We start from the raw sequence: 18,102 nt of genomic DNA, 5'->3' as shown, positions 1-18,102 counted from the left end.
ATAAACTAGTTTGGTCCCTCATTTGAATCCATCTGTATAGGTACAGACCAGAGGAACCAGAGAGAGTAGCAGTGAGTACTGCTCCAGAGTTAGAGCCTACAGAGTCAGTCAGTCCAGCTAGCCAGAGGTGAGTGGAACTAAACTGAACTCTTTTAATTGCACAATGGAATGTTTTAGCATATCTCATGCATCATGATTATGCAATAGGTTGAGTGCATTAGTAGCCATGAATATGTTGCATTGCATCGTTATTTGGTGATGTGAGTGAATGCTGAATGATCCAATAGTCTCAGACAGGAAGTCCATGAGCCTTTGACTACGCCTTGGCAGGTATAGTAAAGTCCAGGAGCCTTTGACTACGCCCTGGCAGGTATAGTAAAGACCAGGAGCCTTTAACTACGCCCTGGCAATGGTAAGTACAGAGGTGTTATATACACATATACATATATGACAGGAAGACCAGGTGCTCGATTCTACGCCCTGGCATAGAGTTACTGGGACTATGTGGTGACAGGTTTACTCTTGATGTGGATTGTCTGTGATATGGTGCATTCCATGAGATCATATTTTCCTGAATTATTTTACTGTTCTACTCACTGGGCTATAGAGCTCATCCCACTCCCTTAACCCCAGTTATGCAGGTTCAGTATACAGTGTAGAAGAGAGGTTCAGCAAGTGCAGAAAGAGAAAAGAAATATGTAATAGCCTAGAGTGGACATGTAATATTAAAGCGATGTAATAGTTGTGTATTAAGTTAGAAATGTGCTTGACTTAGTGATGTTTGTTATGTACATGATCTGAATATGTGTATATGCTTTACTGTATGTGAAAAACCAGGCTTAACAGGTATGAGTTACCCAAGGGGGTACAGAGTACAGAGTACAGAGTACAGAGTACAGAGTACAGAGTACAGAGTACAGAGATAGTGCATGCACAGGTTAAGCCTTGGTTCAGAAAAGAGTTTTTATTTTTACAGAAAATGTATGATCATGTATGAGAGTTACAGGTACACAGAGAGTATAGCAGGCTTGCTACAGGTTCTGGCGGCCTTAAGCCGACTTGAATCCTAGCGTCGGTGACGGTCCATTTTGGGGTCGTTACAGATTGGTATCAGAGCCCTAGGTTCACATGATCGGACCTATAGAGACAATGTCAGGCTCATAGAGGTTAAAAGTGGTCAAGCACAATAGGAAATCATGTCCACTAGGATAGGGTATTGAGTCCTATCTGTTTGATGTTATGAAATGCCATGATTTATGCATGTACATTAGTGATATGTCATGTTTATGTGCTAAAGTGCTATGTTATATGCTTTGTTTTCCAGAGAGTAAAGATGAGAGGAACTCGTCGATCAGCTCGATTGACTGGAGTCGCACCAGAGAGTGAGAGAACAGCTGCTCGTCCTCCTGCATTGCCAAGGGCAAGGTCTCAGAGATCTAGCAGGGAAGGTACGTCAATAGACCCTAGAAGGTCTGTAGACGAGAGCAGAAGAGGTACAACAAGAGGAGAAAGATCAGAGGAAAGGAGGGAAGCTATGGAGATTGACCAGTCTAGAGATGACAGCATGGATATAGGCAGATTTGAGGAAGGTATGGGAGAGTCGCAGGGAGGTGCTCAGGCCTCAGGTTTTGGTTATCCAGCTTTTTCGCAGGATCCAGAGTATCCGATGGGAGGTATGTCGGAGTACTCTAGTTTTGTCCCATATCCGTCTCACATGCCATATATGTCTTATCATCCTTACTATCCACCATATCCTATGTATCCATCGTCCCCTACCCATCCAAGTGCAGCACACCCAGAGCCAAATGACCCAGTACCACCACCACCAGAACCAGTAGCCCCTGTTGGTGACAGACATCAACCTAGCTCATCTGGAGGTAAAGTGCAAATGACAGAGTACTTGAAATTGGATGCTCCTAAATATAACACGGGAGATGATCCATTTGAATACCTCAGATCAGTTAGGATGATAACTAGTGAATTGGGAGCTGATGATAGTCGGGCCATTGAGATGGCAGGTTTCACATTAAAATGCAAAAAGGCCAGAGAATGGTTTAAGAACTATATGAAGCCCAGGGTGAATAGTATGTCATGGGGAGAGTTCGCCAATGAGTTTGCAGGGTGGGCTTTTCCTGACAGTTCTCGGGAGATGAAAGTAATTGAATTTGAACAGTTGAGATAGACAAATGAGATGAGTGTTGATGAATTTACAGATAAGTCCCTGGATTTGCTTCAGTATGTGGGTCAAGCCTATGATACTGATCAGAAGAAGGCAAGGAGATATACTATGAGATTGCATCCCAAGTATTCTTCCTTGATTCTTCCAGCAGAGAAGGAGAGTTTCCACATCATAGTAGACGCAGCCAGGAAAATGGAAGCTAGTACCAATAGTCAGAAACAGTCAAAGGCACAGGCTTCGGGTTCTAAGGCCCCCAGTGCAGGCACCTCAGGCAGCAAGAGATGGGATAGAGCAAAAGGAACAAAGAGTAAGTTCTGGAGTAAAGTCAAGTCAGGTCTGGGAATAGGTAGTGGCTCAAGCTCTAGCACAGCTCCAGTCTGCAGAAGATGCGGAAAACCACATGGTGGAGTTTGTCGGTTGGGATCTACAGCTTGTTTTAGATGTGGACAGGAAGGGCATATTGCTCGGGATTGTCCTCAGGTGACTTTTGCACCATCCCAGCAGATGAGTTCAGGCAGTGTGGTACAGCCAGTTGTACGGCCAGCAGCTCCAGTCATGCCGCAGAGTAGTGGCAGAGGTAGAGGGAGAGGGGCAGCCTCTACTTCAGCAGTAGGTTCCCGAGGTGGAAATCCGGTAGCCCCAGCACGGATTTTCACAGTGACACAGGAGGAGGCTAACACGTCGAACACAGTGGTGTCAGGTAATCTCATCATTGGGTGTTCAGATGTGTATGCTTTGATGGACCCCGGTGCTTCTCATTCCTTTATTGCTTCGAGAGCTATAGAGAGGTTGGGTTTGATCAGTTCTGAGTTAGAGTATCCTCTCTGGGTCAGTGGACCTAAATGTGACCCATCAGTGGCAGTGTCAGTCTGTCGTTTCAGTCCAGTGTTTATAGAGGGTAGATACCTTCCAGCTGACCTTGTGGTTCTAGATTTGACGGATTTTGATGTCATTCTAGGGATGGATTGGTTATCTACATATAGTGCTACGTTGGACTGTAGAGAGAAGCTAGTGAGTCTCAGAGACCAGGATGGGTCCGAGTGTGTCTTTAGAGGAGACAGGAGAGGTACACCCAGAGGTATGATTTCAGCCCTTCAGGCTCGTCGGTTGCTTAGGAGGGGTTGTCAGGGGTTTCTAGCTCATGTGAGAGAGCTAGACAGTCAGGTGAGGGAACCAGCCGCCGTACCAGTAGTCCGAGAGTTTCTCGATGTGTTCCCAGACGATTTACCAAGACTCCCACCTGATAGGGAGATAGGATTTGAAATTGAATTGCTGCCAGGTACCAGACCTATCTCTATTCCTCCCTACAGGATGGCGCCAGCAGAGTTAAAAGAATTAAAAGCGCAGTTGCAGGATTTGGTAGATAAGGGTTTCATCCGCCCTAGTACCTCACCTTGGGGTGCTCCAGTGCTCTTTGTCAGAAAGAAGGATGGATCCCTCAGACTTTGTATCGACTACAGACAGTTGAACAAGGTCACTACCAAGAATAGGTATCCTCTACCTAGGATTGATGATCTATTTGACCAGCTAGCTGGAGCAGGTTGTTTCTCGAAAATAGATCTGAGATCCGGGTATCATCAGTTGAGAGTCAAAGAGGCCGATGTGCCTAAGACAGCTTTCAGGACCAGATATGGGCATTATGAGTTCTTAGTGATGCCGTTCGGGTTGACTAACGCCCCTGCAGCATTTATGGATCTCATGAACAGAGTGTTCAGTGAGTTTCTGGATCACTTTGTCATTGTTTTTATCGATGATATCTTAATGTATTCCAGAGATGCAGAGGAGCATGCCCAGCATCTGAGGATAGTTCTGCAGACACTGAGAGAGCATGGTTTATATGCCAAATTCTCGAAGTGTGAGTTTTGGTTACGGAGCATTTCCTTCTTGGGACATGTGGTATCAGCAGAGGGTATTGAGGTAGACCCCAAGAAGATAGAGGCTGTAGCTAACTGGCCCAGACCCACTACGGTGACTGAGATTAAAAGTTTTCTGGGACTGGCAGGTTACTACAGGAGGTTCGTTCAGAACTTCTCAAAGATAGCAGCTCCTATGACCAAACTGACTCAGAAGAACCAGAAGTTTGTCTGGTCAGACCAGTGTGAAGAGAGCTTTGAGGAGCTCAAGAAGAGATTGACCACAGCACCAGTGTTGGCTCTGCCTATGAGTAATGAGGAGTTCACAGTGTTCTGTGATGCATCTCGAGTGGGCTTGGGTTTTGTTTTGATGCAGAGTGATAGGGTGATAGCTTATGCTTCTAGACAGTTGAAGAAGCACGAGTTGAATTACCCTACCCATGACCTAGAGATGGCAGCAGTGATCTTTGCACTTAAGATGTGGCGGCATTACCTCTACGGGGTTAAATGCGAGATCTTCACTGATCACAAGAGTTTACAGTACATCTGGAGTCAGAGAGAGCTGAATTTGAGGCAGAGAAGATGGGTAGAATTGCTCAGTGATTATGATTGTACGATCCAGTATCATCCGGGTAAGGCGAATGTTGTGGCAGACGCTCTAAGCCGGAAGTCACTAGGCAGTTTATCCCATATAGCAGCAGAGCGGAGACCAGTAGTGATGGAGCTGTACAAGCTCTTAGAAGAGGGATTACAGCTAGAGTTGTCTGGTACAGGTGCATTGATCGCACAAATGAGAGTGACACCTGTGTTTCTGGAGCAGATAGCTAAGAGACAGCATGAGGACCCTGAGTTGATGAAAATTGCCAGGACTGTTCAGTCAGGCAATAATGCAGAGTTCAGATTTGACAGCAAAGGGATCCTTCGTTATGGAAGTCGACTTTGTGTACCAGATAGTAGCAATTTGAAGGAAAACATTATGAGGGAAGCTCATAATGCGCGGTATAGTGTTCACCCAGGAGCCACCAAGATGTATCAGGACCTGAAAAGGGTCTATTGGTGGCCAGCCATGAAGAAAGAAGTGGTGCAGTTTGTGACAGCTTGTGAAGTTTGCCAGAGGGTGAAACTAGAGCATCAGAAACCAGCCGGAATGCTTAACCCATTATCGATTCCAGAGTGGAAATGGGAGAACATAGCCATGGATTTTATAGTGGGTTTACCAGCTATGTCTAACAGGATAGACTCTATTTGGGTGATTGTGGACAGACTCACGAAATCTGCTCATCAGTACGGAGTAACTATTCTGTGGATAAGTTGGCACAGGTCTATCTGGATGAGATAGTGAGATTACATGGAGTTCCAGTATCTATAGTGTCAGATAGAGGACCTCAGTTTACCTCCAGATTTTGGCGAAGTCTGCAGAGTGCGATGGGCACAAGATTGGAGTTTAGCACTGCGTTCCACCCACAGACTGATGGACAGTCAGAGAGGACCATCCAGACCATAGAGGATATGCTTCGACTGTGTGTGTTAGACTTTGGCGGTTCTTGGAGGCAGCATCTACCTTTGGTGGAGTTTGCCTACAATAACAGCCATCATGCTAGCATAGGGATGGCTCCTTATGAAGCTTTGTATGGGAGGAAGTGCAGATCCCCTGTTTGCTGGGAAGAGATAGGAGAGAAGGCTCTTGCAGGGCCAGAGTTAGTCGAGATTACCAGTAGAGTGGTGCCCATGATCAGAGAGAGAATCAGAACAGCGCAGAGCAGACAGAAAAGTTATGCAGACGTTCGCAGAAAGCAATTAGAGTTCCAGGAGGGTAATTGGGTATTGCTAAAAGTGTCTCCAATGAAAGGAGTGGTTCGTTTTGGAAAGAAGGGTAAATTAGCTCCACGGTACATTGGACCCTTTGAGATTTTGCAGAGGATCGGAAATGTGTCATATAAGCTGGATTTACCTGCTTCTATGGAGAGAATTCACCCGGTATTTCATGTTTCTGTGCTTCGGCAGTTTGTGTCAGATCCGACTCAGGTTTTGAGTGAGCCTGAGGTGGAGATTCTTACAGATATCACCTATATGGAGCAGCCAGTGCGGATTCTGGACACACAGATCAGACAACTAAGGAACAAGGAGATTCCGATGGTGAAAGTTCTGTGGAACCACCATAATCTCGAAGAGTGTACGTGGGAGACGCGGGAGTCTATGCTCCAGCAGTATCCATATTTGTTTTGAGGTTAGTTTCCTCCTTGTTTTATGTGTTTATTGTTTAGTTTGGAACATTCGAGGACGAATGGTCTTAAGGGGGGGAGAATGTAATACCCGGCTGGAGTCCGGCATCAGAATTCTACTTTCCAGTGGAGTCCGGGATGTCGGAAGTCTCTAGAAGGGTTAGATTTATGTTTTTCTCAAATGTTTTGATATGTTCATCAAGTTTTACGAATAAGGAAATGAGTTTTTGAGTAAAATGAACCAAGGCAGAAAAGCCAGGTTCGGCCGCCGAAGTTGAGGTTCGGCCGCCGAACATGCATGGCTTTCGGTTTCACGTGTGGCCGCCAAAGGTGGTCTGCCCAGCCACCTATAAATGGCCCTCAGTCGGTTGAAGCGGTGCAAGCACCGTTTCTTTTGTCTTCTGAGGTGAAACCCTGTCCTTTGTGAGTATTTCTTCATGTTTTCATGGCATCATGCAAAGATTTGATTAGTTTTTATGGTTTTTGGAAGGTTTTAAGCTAAACACTCAAAGATTTGAAGTTTGGAGAGTTTGAAGGCAAGTTGCTCCAAAACTCCACGTTAGGATCATTCATCTACTTGTTTTCACAAGGTAAGTGAAGATCCTGAGCTTGTTTTTATGTTTTCTGAAGGTTTTATGGGGTTTATGGAGGGAGTTGCATGAATAGGGTAAAAAGAGAGGTTTTGATGATTTTGTGCATAGAGCTTGTTTCTGTGTTGTTTGAGTTGTGTGTTTGGGGTTTTTAGGTAGGTTTTGACCCCTTGGAGCATATACATGAGTGTGTGCAAGTGAAGGAATTGAGGTGTTTGTGTTTGAATGTGTTTTGGTGCTTTTGGCGAGAAGCAGGGCAAGTTTCTGCCCTGCTGATGAACTCAGGTTCGGCAGCCGAAGGTACATTCGGCCGCCGAACCCCTGAGGAGATGAGAGGAGGTGGCTTCGGCTGCCCAAGCTTGCCCCCGAGCTTTTGGACTTTCGGCTCTGGAGGGAAGTTCGGCCGCCGAAGGTTAGAGACTTTTGTCTCTGGAGTGCCTTATGGCCTCCGAAACTTGCCCCCGAAAGGGTTCGGCTGCCGAAAGTAGAGATTCGGCCGCCGAAGGTGCTTGAGTTTCGTCTCTGGAGAGGACTTTCGGCCGCCGAACCTGCCGCCGAAAGTGTCCTGTCCAGCTTTCCTTTGCATGCTTTGCATGGATAGTTGAGTGAGTTTAAGGAGATTCTTGGGGAGGTTAATAGAGTTATGTATAAACTAGTTTGGTCCCTCATTTGAGTCCATCTGTATAGGTACAGACCAGAGGAACCAGAGAGAGCAGCAGTGAGTACTGCTCCAGAGTTAGAGCCTGCAGAGTCAGTCAGTCCAGCTAGTTAGAGGTGAGTGGAACTAAACTGAACTCTTTTAATTGCACAATGGAATGTTTTAGCATATCTCATGCATCATGATTATGCAATAGGTTGAGTGCATTAGTAGCCACGAATATGTTGCATTGCATCGTTATTTGGTGATGTGAGTGAATGCTGAATGATCCAATAGTCTCAGACAGGAAGTCTAGGAGCCTTTGACTACGCCCTGGCAGGTATAGTAAAGTCCAGGAGCCTTTGACTACGCCCTGGCAGGTATAGTAAAGACCAGGAGCCTTTGACTACGCCCTGGCAATGGTAAGTACAGAGGTGTTATATACACATATACATATATGACAGGAAGACCAGGTGCTCGATTCTACGCCCTGGCACAAAGTTACTGGGACTATGTGGTGACAGGTTTACTCTTGATGTGGATTGTCTGTGATATGGTGCATTCCATGAGATCATATTTTCCTGAATTATTTTACTGTTCTACTCACTGGGCTATAGAGCTCATCCCACTCCCTTAACCCCAGTTATGCAGGTTCAGTTGACATGTAATAGCCTAGAGTGGACATGTAATATTAAAGCGATGTAATAGTTGTGTATTACGTTAGAAATGTGCTTGACTTCGTGATGTTTGTTATGTACATGATCTGAATATGTGTATATGCTTTACTGTATGTGAAAAACCAGGCTTAACAGGTATGAGTTACCTAAGGGGGTAGAGAGTACAGAGTACATAGTACAGAGTACAGAGTACAGAGTACAGAGATAGTGCATGCACAGGTTAAGCCTTGGTTCAGAAAAGAGTTTTTATTTTTACAGAAAATGTATGATCATGTATGAGAGTTACAGGTACACAAAAAGTATAGCAGGCTTGCTACGGGTTCTGGCGGCCTTAAGCAGACCTGAATTCTAGCGCCGGTGACGGTCCATTTTGGGGTCGTTACAGTTGTGGCAGACGCCCTAAGCCGGAAGTCACTAGGCAGTTTATCCCATATAGCAGCAGAGTGGAGACCAGTCGTGATGGAGCTTTACACGCTCTTAGAAGAGGGGTTACAGCTCGAGTTGTCTGGTACAGGTGCATTGATCGCACAGATGAGAGTGACACCTGTGTTTCTAGAGCAGATAGCTCAGAGACAGCACGAGGACCCATAGTTGATGAAAATTGCCAGGACTGTTCAGTCAGGCAACAGTGCAGAGTTCAGATTGGATAGCAAAGGGATCCTCCGTTATGGGAGTCGACTTTGTGTACCAGATAGGGGCAGTGTGAAGAAAGACATTATGAGGGAAGCTCATAATGCGCGGTATAGTGTTCACCCAGGAGCCACCAAAATGTATCAGGATCTGAAAAAGGTTTATTGGTGGCCAGCCATGAAGAAAGAAGTGGCGCAGTTTGTAACAGCCTGTGAAATTTGCCAGAGGGTGAAACTAGAGCATCAGAAACCAGCCGGAATGCTTAACCCATTACCGATTCCAGAGTGGAAATGGGAAAACATAGCTATGGATTTTGTAGTGGGTTTATCAGCAGCGTCCAACAGGATAGACTCTATATGGGTGATTGTGGACAGACTCACGAAATCTGCTCATTTTCTTCCAGTTCGGAGTAACTATTCTGTGGATAAGTTGGCACAGGTCTATCTGGATGAGATAGTGCGATTACATGGAGTGCCAGTGTCTATAGTTTCAGACAGAGGACCTTAGTTTACCTCCAGATTTTGGCGAAGTCTGCAGAGTGCATTGGGCACGAGACTGGAATTTAGCACTGCTTTCCACCCACAGACTGATGGACAATCAGAAAGGACCATCCAGACCATAGAGGATATGCTTCGACTTTGTGTGTTAGACTTTGGCGGGTCTTGGAGGCAGCATCTACCTTTGGTGGAGTTTGCCTACAATAACAGCCATCATGCTAGCATAGGGATGGCTCCTTATGAAGCTTTGTATGGGAGGAAGTGCAGATCCCCTGTTTGCTGGGAAGAGGTAGGAGAGAAGGCTCTTGCAGGGCCAGAGTTGATAGAGATTACCAGGAGAACAGTGCCTATGATCAGAGAGAGAATCAGAACAGCGTAGAGCAGACAGAAAAGTTATACAGACGTTCGTAGGAAGCAGTTAGAGTTTCAGGAGGGTAATTGGGTATTGCTAAAAGTGTCTCCAATGAAAGGAGTGGTTCGTTTTGGAAAGAAGGGTAAGTTAGCCCCACGATACATTGGACCCTTTGAGATTTTGCAGAGGATCGGAAATGTGTCGTATAAGCTGGATTTACCTGCTTCTATGGAGAGAATTCACCCGGTATTTCATGTTTCTATGCTTCGGCAGTTTGTGTCAGATCCGAATCAGGTTTTGAGTGAGCCTGAGGTGGAGATTCTTACAGATCTCACCTATATAGAGCAGCCAGTGCGGATTCTGGACACACAGATCAGACAGCTAAGGAACAGGGAGATTCCGATGGTGAAAGTTCTGTGGAACCACCATAATCTCGAAGAGTGTAAGTGGGAGACGCGGGAGTCGATGCGTCAGCAGTATCCATATTTGTTTTGAGGTTAGTTTCCTCCTTTTTATGTATTTGTTGTTTGTTTTCGAACCATTCGAGGACGAATGTTCTTAAGGGGGGGAGAATGTAATACCCGGCTAGAGTCCGGCTTCGGAATTCTACTTTCCGGTGGAGTCCGGGATGTCGGAAGTCTCTAGAAGGGTTAGATTTATGTTTTTCTAGCATGTTTTGATCTGTTTATCAAGTTTTAAGCCTAAGGAAATGAGTTTTTGAGTGAAATGAACCAAGGCAGAAAAGCCAGGTTCGGCCGTCGAAGTTGAGGTTCGGCCGCCGAACATGCATGGCTTTCGGTTTCACGTGTGGCCGCCGAAGGTGGTCTGGCCAGCCACCTATAAATGGTCCTCAGTCGGTTGAAGCGGTGCAAGCACCGTTTCTTTTGTCTTCTGAGGTGAAACCCTATCCTTTGTGAGTATTTCTTCAAGTTTTCATTGAATCATGCAAAGATTTGATTAGTTTTTATGGTTTTTGGAAGGTTTTAAGCTAAACACTCAAGTTTTGAAGTTTGGAGAGTTAGAAGGCAAGTTGCTCCAAAACTCCACGTTAGGATCGTTCATCTTCTTGATTTCAAGAGGTAAGTGAAGATCCTGAGCTTGTGTTTATGTTTTCTGAAGGTTTTATGGGGTTTATGGAGAGAGTTGTATGAATAGGGTTATTTGTGAGGTTTTTGATGATTGTGTGCATAAAGCTTGTTTCTGTGTTGTTTGTGTTGTGTGTTTGGGGTGTTTAGATAGTTTCTGACCCCTTTGAGCATATACATGAGTGTATGCAAGTTGAGGAAGTGAGGTGTGAAGTTGGAGAGGAGTTTGGTGCATTTGGCGAGAGGCAGGGCAAGTTTCTGCTCTGCTGATGAACTCAGGTTCGGCCGCCGAAGGTACATTCGGCCGCCGAACCCATGAGGAGGTAGCTTCGGCTGCCCAAGCTTGCCCCGAGCTTTTGGACTTTCGGCTCTGGAGGGAAGTTCGGCCGCTGAAGGTGCTGCCGAAGGTTAGAGACTTTCGTCTCTAGAGTGCCTTTTGGTCTCCGAAACTTGCCCCCGAAAGGGTTCGGCTGCCGAAAGTAGAGATTCGGCCGCCGAAGGTGCTTGAGTTTCCTCTCTGGAGAGGACTTTCGGCCGCCGAACCTGCCGCCGAAAGTGTCCTGTCCAGCTTTCCTTTGCATGCTTTGCATGGATGTTTGAGTGAGTTTAAGGGGATTCTTGGGGAGTTAAATAGAGGTGTTTATAAGCTAGTTTGGTCCCTCATTTGCGTTTATCTTACAGACCAGAGGAACCAGAGAGAGCAGCAGTGAGTTCTGCTCCAGAGTGTTCAGAGCCTGCAGAGTCAGTCCAGTTAGCCAGATGTGAGTGGAACTAAACTGAACTCTTTTAATTGACCAATGGAATGTTTTAGCATATCTCATGCATCATGATTATGCACTATGTTGATTGCATTAGTATCCACGAATATGTTGCATTGCATCGTTATTTGGTGATGTGAGTGAATGCTGAATGATCCAATAGTCTCAGACAGGAAGTCCAGGAGCCTTTGACTACGCCCTGGCAGGTATAGTAAAGTCCAGGAGCCTTTGACTACGCCCTGGCAAGTATAGTAAAGACCAGGAGCCTTTGACTACGCCCTGGCAATGGTAAGTACAGAGGTGTTATATACACATATACATATATGACAGGAAGACCAGGTGCTCGATTCTACGCCCTGGCACAGAGTTACTGGGACTATATGGTGACAGGTTTACTCTTGATGTGGATTGTCTGTGATATGGTGCATTCCATGAGATCATATTTTACTGAGATGTTTTACTGTTCTACTCACTGGGCTATAGAGCTCATCCCACTCCCGTAACCTCAGTTTTGCAGGTTTAGTGTACAGTGTACAGGGAAGGGTCAGCTAAGTGCAGAAAGAGAAAAGAGATATGTAATAGTTTAGAGTGCACATGTAATATAAAGAGATGTACTAGTTGTGTTTTTAGTTACAGATGTGCTTGACTTAGTTTGTGTTGTAAATCTGTTGTTATATACATGATCTGTATATGTATATGTTTTACAGAGTATGTGAAAAAACAGGCTTAACAGGTATGAGTTAACCCATCTAGAGTAAACTCTAGTCAGGGGTACAGAGTACAGAGTACAGAGTACAGAGTACAGAGATAGTGCATGCACAGGTTAAGCCTTGGTTCAGAAAAAAGTTTTTATTTTCACAGAAAATGTATGATCATGTATGAGATTTACAGGTACACAGAGAGTATAGCAGGCTTGCTACGGGTTCTGGCGGCCTTAAGCCGACCTGAATCCTAGCGCCGGTGACGGTCCATTTTGGGGTTGTTACAATTGTGATGTGATGCATTCCATGTTACCATATGTTTTAAATGTTTTATTATTCTGCTCACTGGGCTTTATAGCTCACTCCTCTCCCTTAACCCCCAGGTTTGCAGGTACAGGGTAGACCAGGAGGTCAGCAAGAGTAATGAAGTCTTGGTTATGTAATAGATAGTGTGGACATGAAAAAATGTTGAGATGTTACGTATAAATACAGTATAGAAATGTAATGTAAAAATGTTCATGGATGTTAGAGGTGTGCTTGACCATAGAGTATTGTTATCCCTTTTAATACATGATCTCAGATGTTTTATGATGTAGATGTGAACCAACTCAACGCATGTTATGTCACCCATTGGAGCATTGATGAGATCCCAAAGAGGGATCATTGTTTATATTTATGTTTATGTTCAGTGCATGCACAGGTTGAGTTTGGTGTATGAGAGAATGTATGAAAGAAAAGTTTTAATTTTTATGTATATTCTTGGTCATGTATGGGATTAAACAGGTTTTCAGGTTTTATGTCAGGCTTGCTACGGGTTCCGGCGGCCTTAAGCCGACCTGGATCCTAGCGCCGGTAGCGGTCCGATTTCCGGGTCGTTACAGTGCCGGCCCAATTCTCCTCAACCTAAGACTGCAGCTCTTGGACTTGGCAACTCTAAGTAGTTTTAGCCCAGTTCTCAGAGGCCAGTTTTGAAGTATTAGCCTCGTCCAAGCCTGCTTGCCATTTGTCAATGAACTCCAACGTCTCCTTCATGGTGCCCTCCATTTCCTCAACCTAAACTTTCAGCCTTGAGCATTCCTCCTGTAGGAGATTTTTTTTTCGCTTCCATTGCTCCAAACTCTCGCCTCACAGCCTTGTCTTGCTCTTTGCCTATGTATGCACACAGAGCGCTCTCCATCATGGAGTGGATGATGTTTTCATAGAGATCATCTATCTCGATAGCATTCAGGAGAAGAAAATCTCCAGGCTGCAGGGCATTCTTAGCTATCAAGACAGACATCGGGGCTCCTCGAGAAGAGAGGTTGTCTGAGTCAGGGCCAGCGCCAGGTGCTGGATGGCCCGAGGCCAAGTGACTTCAGCTTTAGCCTCTCCTTGTGAAGTTCTGGCTTGGGTAGTAACTGCTTTAGGTCTACCCCGCGTGGAAGACTCAGGTTGAGTGAGGTCTGGTTCCTTGACAACAGGGCGAGGAGGGGTAGGAATAAGAGTGATGACCTCTTCGGGCCGATGAGCTCGCTTAGGTGGTAGTTCGGTTATACCAATAATAGCTTTACCCTTTCAGGTAGCACATGCCGCCTTGATGAACTTATTTCGTGATTCGTCCATATCTGTATAAAGCAAAAAGTGAGTAAGTAAGGCAGTTTGAAGTACAAAAGAAAGTTGAAAAGAAAAATATCCTGCTCGCTAGCCAGGGAAATGCTTTCCCCAATGCAGGGAAGGCTGGGCGGGTGAGGACCCTGAGCCTGGCTCGCCTGGAGATGGCTTTACCTAGATAAAATGGCATTTTTCACTGCTTTGGTAATATCTATTTTTTGAGACGTGGCCATTGTTTGGAGGAAGTCTAAAGCCTCTTCCTCGCTCCTTCGTGGTTGGACCCTATCCTTTTTCAACTCCTCATATACATTTCAGCTCGTGCAAAGGGGACCGAAATCCTTGGACACCCGGTGGTAGAGAATGAATATTCTTCCACCATTTCAAAGATGAGGGGATCCGATCAAAAAGCGTTTGACTTTTTCTTCCACTGAAGAATCAAAATTCCTCATTCTTTCGTGTACCTAGCTGGTATAGTTGAGAGAAAAGTGCAACGCTTGATTCTATATTATTGTCAAAACAAATTTATCAGAACGCCACTAAGATTCGTCAACTGTTGAGGTGCAGCTGGACGACTGATAGCTTGTAGAATCGAAGGACCTCAGTAAAAATGGGTCCATGGGAAACCGAATACCCGCCTTCAGCTGCTCTTCGTGGATCATAATGGTATCATCTGCAAGGATCTGGTCATCTATATGAACGCCTCGGAGATGGAGCGAAGATACAAAAGATTTCTTGAGAGATATGGTATTGATCGTGTAAGCTATCTACGTTTTTCTCAGTTAGTACGGAAGGGATGTTATTGATTAGGATACTTTTTGTAACGACCCGAAAATCGGACCGCTATCGGCGCTAGGATCCAGGTCGACTTAAGGTCGCCGGGACCCGTAGCAAGCCTGCTATACTCTCTGTGTACCTGTAAAATACCATATATGATCAAACAGTTTCTGAAAAAAAACATAAAACTTTTCTCTGTACCAAGGCTCAACCTGTGCATGCACTATCTCTGTACTACAAAACCCCTTACTAGAGCTTGCTCTAGACGGGTTAAACTCATACAATGTTAAGCCTGGTGATCATACTCATAAAACATTTCAATCACATATTTACATAAACAGACCATGTATACAAAAGGGTTTTACAACACAACTGGTTCAAGCACAAAACTAATACATCTCTTTACAATATGACATGTCCACACTAAGCTTATTACACAATTCTTTACTCTTCCCGTACTCTGCTGAACTTCCTCCTAACTCTGATCCTGCAAGACTGGGGTTAAAGGAGAGGGATGAGCTATACTAGCCCAGTGAGTAGAACAATAAAAAAACATGTTAATAAACATGCTCACATGGAATGCATCACATCACAAGTAATTCACCCATCTCAGACGGACTGATTCAAAACTCCCTCTGTACTGTGCCCGGCCCGCGAAGGAGCTCCTCAGGACTTTATTCCTCACCCTATGGTGCTCTGTGCCCGGCCCTCTCAAGGCTCCTCAGGACTTTACTCGGAGGGCTAATGAATCTAAACTATGTTCGATCCGTACAAGCATAGAATAATGCAATGCGTCACATTAGTGTATTCTAGTGCACTCAAACTATTACATATCATGATGCATGAAACAGGCTAAAAGCATTTGAGTTCTCAATTTAAAACATTAAGTTTAGTTCCACTCACCTCTGGCTGACTCTGAACTGACTCTGAATACTCTGAAGCAGTGCTCACTGCTGCTCTCTTCGGTTCCTTTGGTCCGTTCCTACATAGGTGGACTCAAAATGAGGGACCAAACTAACTCTAGAACATCTCTATACAACTCCCCAAAACCCCCTGAAAATATCCTAAAACAATCAAGTAAAACATGCAAAAGAAGGCTAGACAGGGCACTTTCGGCGGCAGGTTCAGCGGTCGAAAGTCCCTTCCAGAGCCGAAACTCAAGCACTTTCGGCGACACTTCGGCTGCTGAAAGTCCTCTCCAGAGAGGAAAGTCCCCAACCTTCGGCGGCACCTTCGGCGGCCGAAACTCCCCTCTAGAGCCGAAAGTCTAAACTTTCGGGGGTAAGCTTAGGCAAGCTTAGGCAGCCTAAACCACCTCCTTAGCATGTTCGGCGGCCGAAACTAGGTTCCCCAGTAAGGCAGAACCCTGTTCTGATCATGCAAAACTTGCCCAAACCTCACTCAACAACACACATATACTCAAACATATGCACAAAAGGGTCCAAAACTAACTTAAAACCCCAACAATCAACACATAAGCATGCTTTGACCACAAATCAACAAAAAACTCAACTTACTCTAAACATGCATCTCTACCCATAAACTCCATAAAACCTTCATAAAACATAAAAAGAAGTTCAGGATCTTCACTTACCTCTTACACACAAGAAGATAAATGATCCCAACGTGGAGATATGAAGAAACTCTCCCTCAAAGTCTTCAACTTCAAAACTTTGGTTTTTAGCTCAAAACCTTCAAACAATCAAGAAAACTCATCAAAACTTTGAAAGATTTAGAGAAAACATGAAGATCACCCAAGGAAGATCATAGTCTCACCTCTGTCTGTGGATGGAAAGAAAATCTTATCCATTCACCTACCTAGGGCCTTTTATAGGTGGCTGGCCAGACCACCTTCGGCGGCCTAACGTGATTCCAAACTCATGCATGTTTGGCGGCCGAACTTCACATTCGGCGGCCGAACCTGGCATTTCTTCCTTGGCTCTTTTCTTTCAAAAACTCATTCCTTTTACACTTAAAACATTAAAACATATCACAACTCTTTTAGAAAAACATAATTCTTACCCTTCTAGAGGATTCCGACATTCTGGATTCCACCGGAAAGTAGAATTTCGATGCCGGACTCTAGCCGGGTATTACACTTTTATTTTCATGGACCGCCCTTAGCGGAACAATGGGAGCCGGAGCACGAATTGGGCCATCTGAGGAGCAGCTTGAGGCGAAAATTCCACCAGACGAAGATGAAAAAGTGTTCCTATTCATTGCTATGAAACTGAAAGTAAATAGGAATTACCTTAAGTATGTGAATGAAAAAGTGCATGGTCGAATCTTTTCTAAAGCATAGAAGTCAGCTGTGAGAAAAAAGTATTTGGAAAAGAGTAGGGTTTTTATATGGCAGTTTCGATGGCAGATTTTGAATGCAGCTTGAAGAATAAGACAATCATCATTTATGATTAGGAGCAAGCAAAGCGATGCGAGCGTGGAAAGCTTATTTAGATATGCCACGTGCGCGATCCCATCTGCAGAAAGGACGACCCGGACAACTTAGCACTCGGTTCTTCATCAAGACTCGTCTTCTCCTAAATAAGTTGAGTTTTCATATAAAGTTACCGTTAACAGGTACGATTCAGCAGATCCTCATTACACCTATGATTACTGGATCTCTTATCAATTATCCGGTACCAACCGGATTTCCAATAGATGCGATAATTAACTTCATCTTTTTACAGTATAAAAATTAATGATCGGAGAGACCAATATACGCGTTTTTATATAAATACTCTTGAATTCTAAGCAATTTCTTATATTCACCATTTTTTTCAGTTTACTGATTTGTGCATTGAAGTGGTTATCATAGACGCCATCCACCTGATATTTTCTTTCTTGTAAAGTGACCAATTGCGATACAGTTTTATTTTCAGCTACATCACTACATAGTGTATAAAATTATGTAGTTTAGCTGAGTAGTATTTTTTTAAATAATTACAATTAATTTAATTTATTTTTAATTTTATTAATATATAATCTTGTTAATAATTATATATATATATAGAGGCAATAATAATAATTAGAAGTATATATATAAAATTGATTTTCGTAATTTATATTTTATTAATATAAATTTTATTAATATAGAAATAATGTATAATATGATAAAATAAAATATAATTAACGAATTAAATAAGTTAAATTATATTCTTATAAATTTTTAATAATTGACTATGATTAAAATATATAATAATTATATATATATATATACTTTTTAATAACAATTATAAATATATATATACATATCAATATATATATAATTATTTTAATAATTTATATTTTATTAGTATAATTCTATTAATTTTAAAATCGTGTATATATATAATGTATTTAAATAAAATAAATTTTAATTAATTAATTAAATTAATTAAATTATATCATTATAAATATTTAATAATCGATCAATAACTAAAAGACATAATAATTTTATATTGTTATTTTATATATATAATAATAATAATTATAAATATATATATATATATATATAATTATTTTAATAATTTATATTTTAATAGTATAATTTTATCGATATATATATTATATATATATAA

This window comes from Manihot esculenta, chromosome 7, assembly GCF_001659605.2.
Source record: "Manihot esculenta cultivar AM560-2 chromosome 7, M.esculenta_v8, whole genome shotgun sequence".
Lineage (NCBI taxonomy): Eukaryota > Viridiplantae > Streptophyta > Magnoliopsida > Malpighiales > Euphorbiaceae > Manihot > Manihot esculenta.
This window is presented reverse-complemented; position numbering follows the sequence as displayed.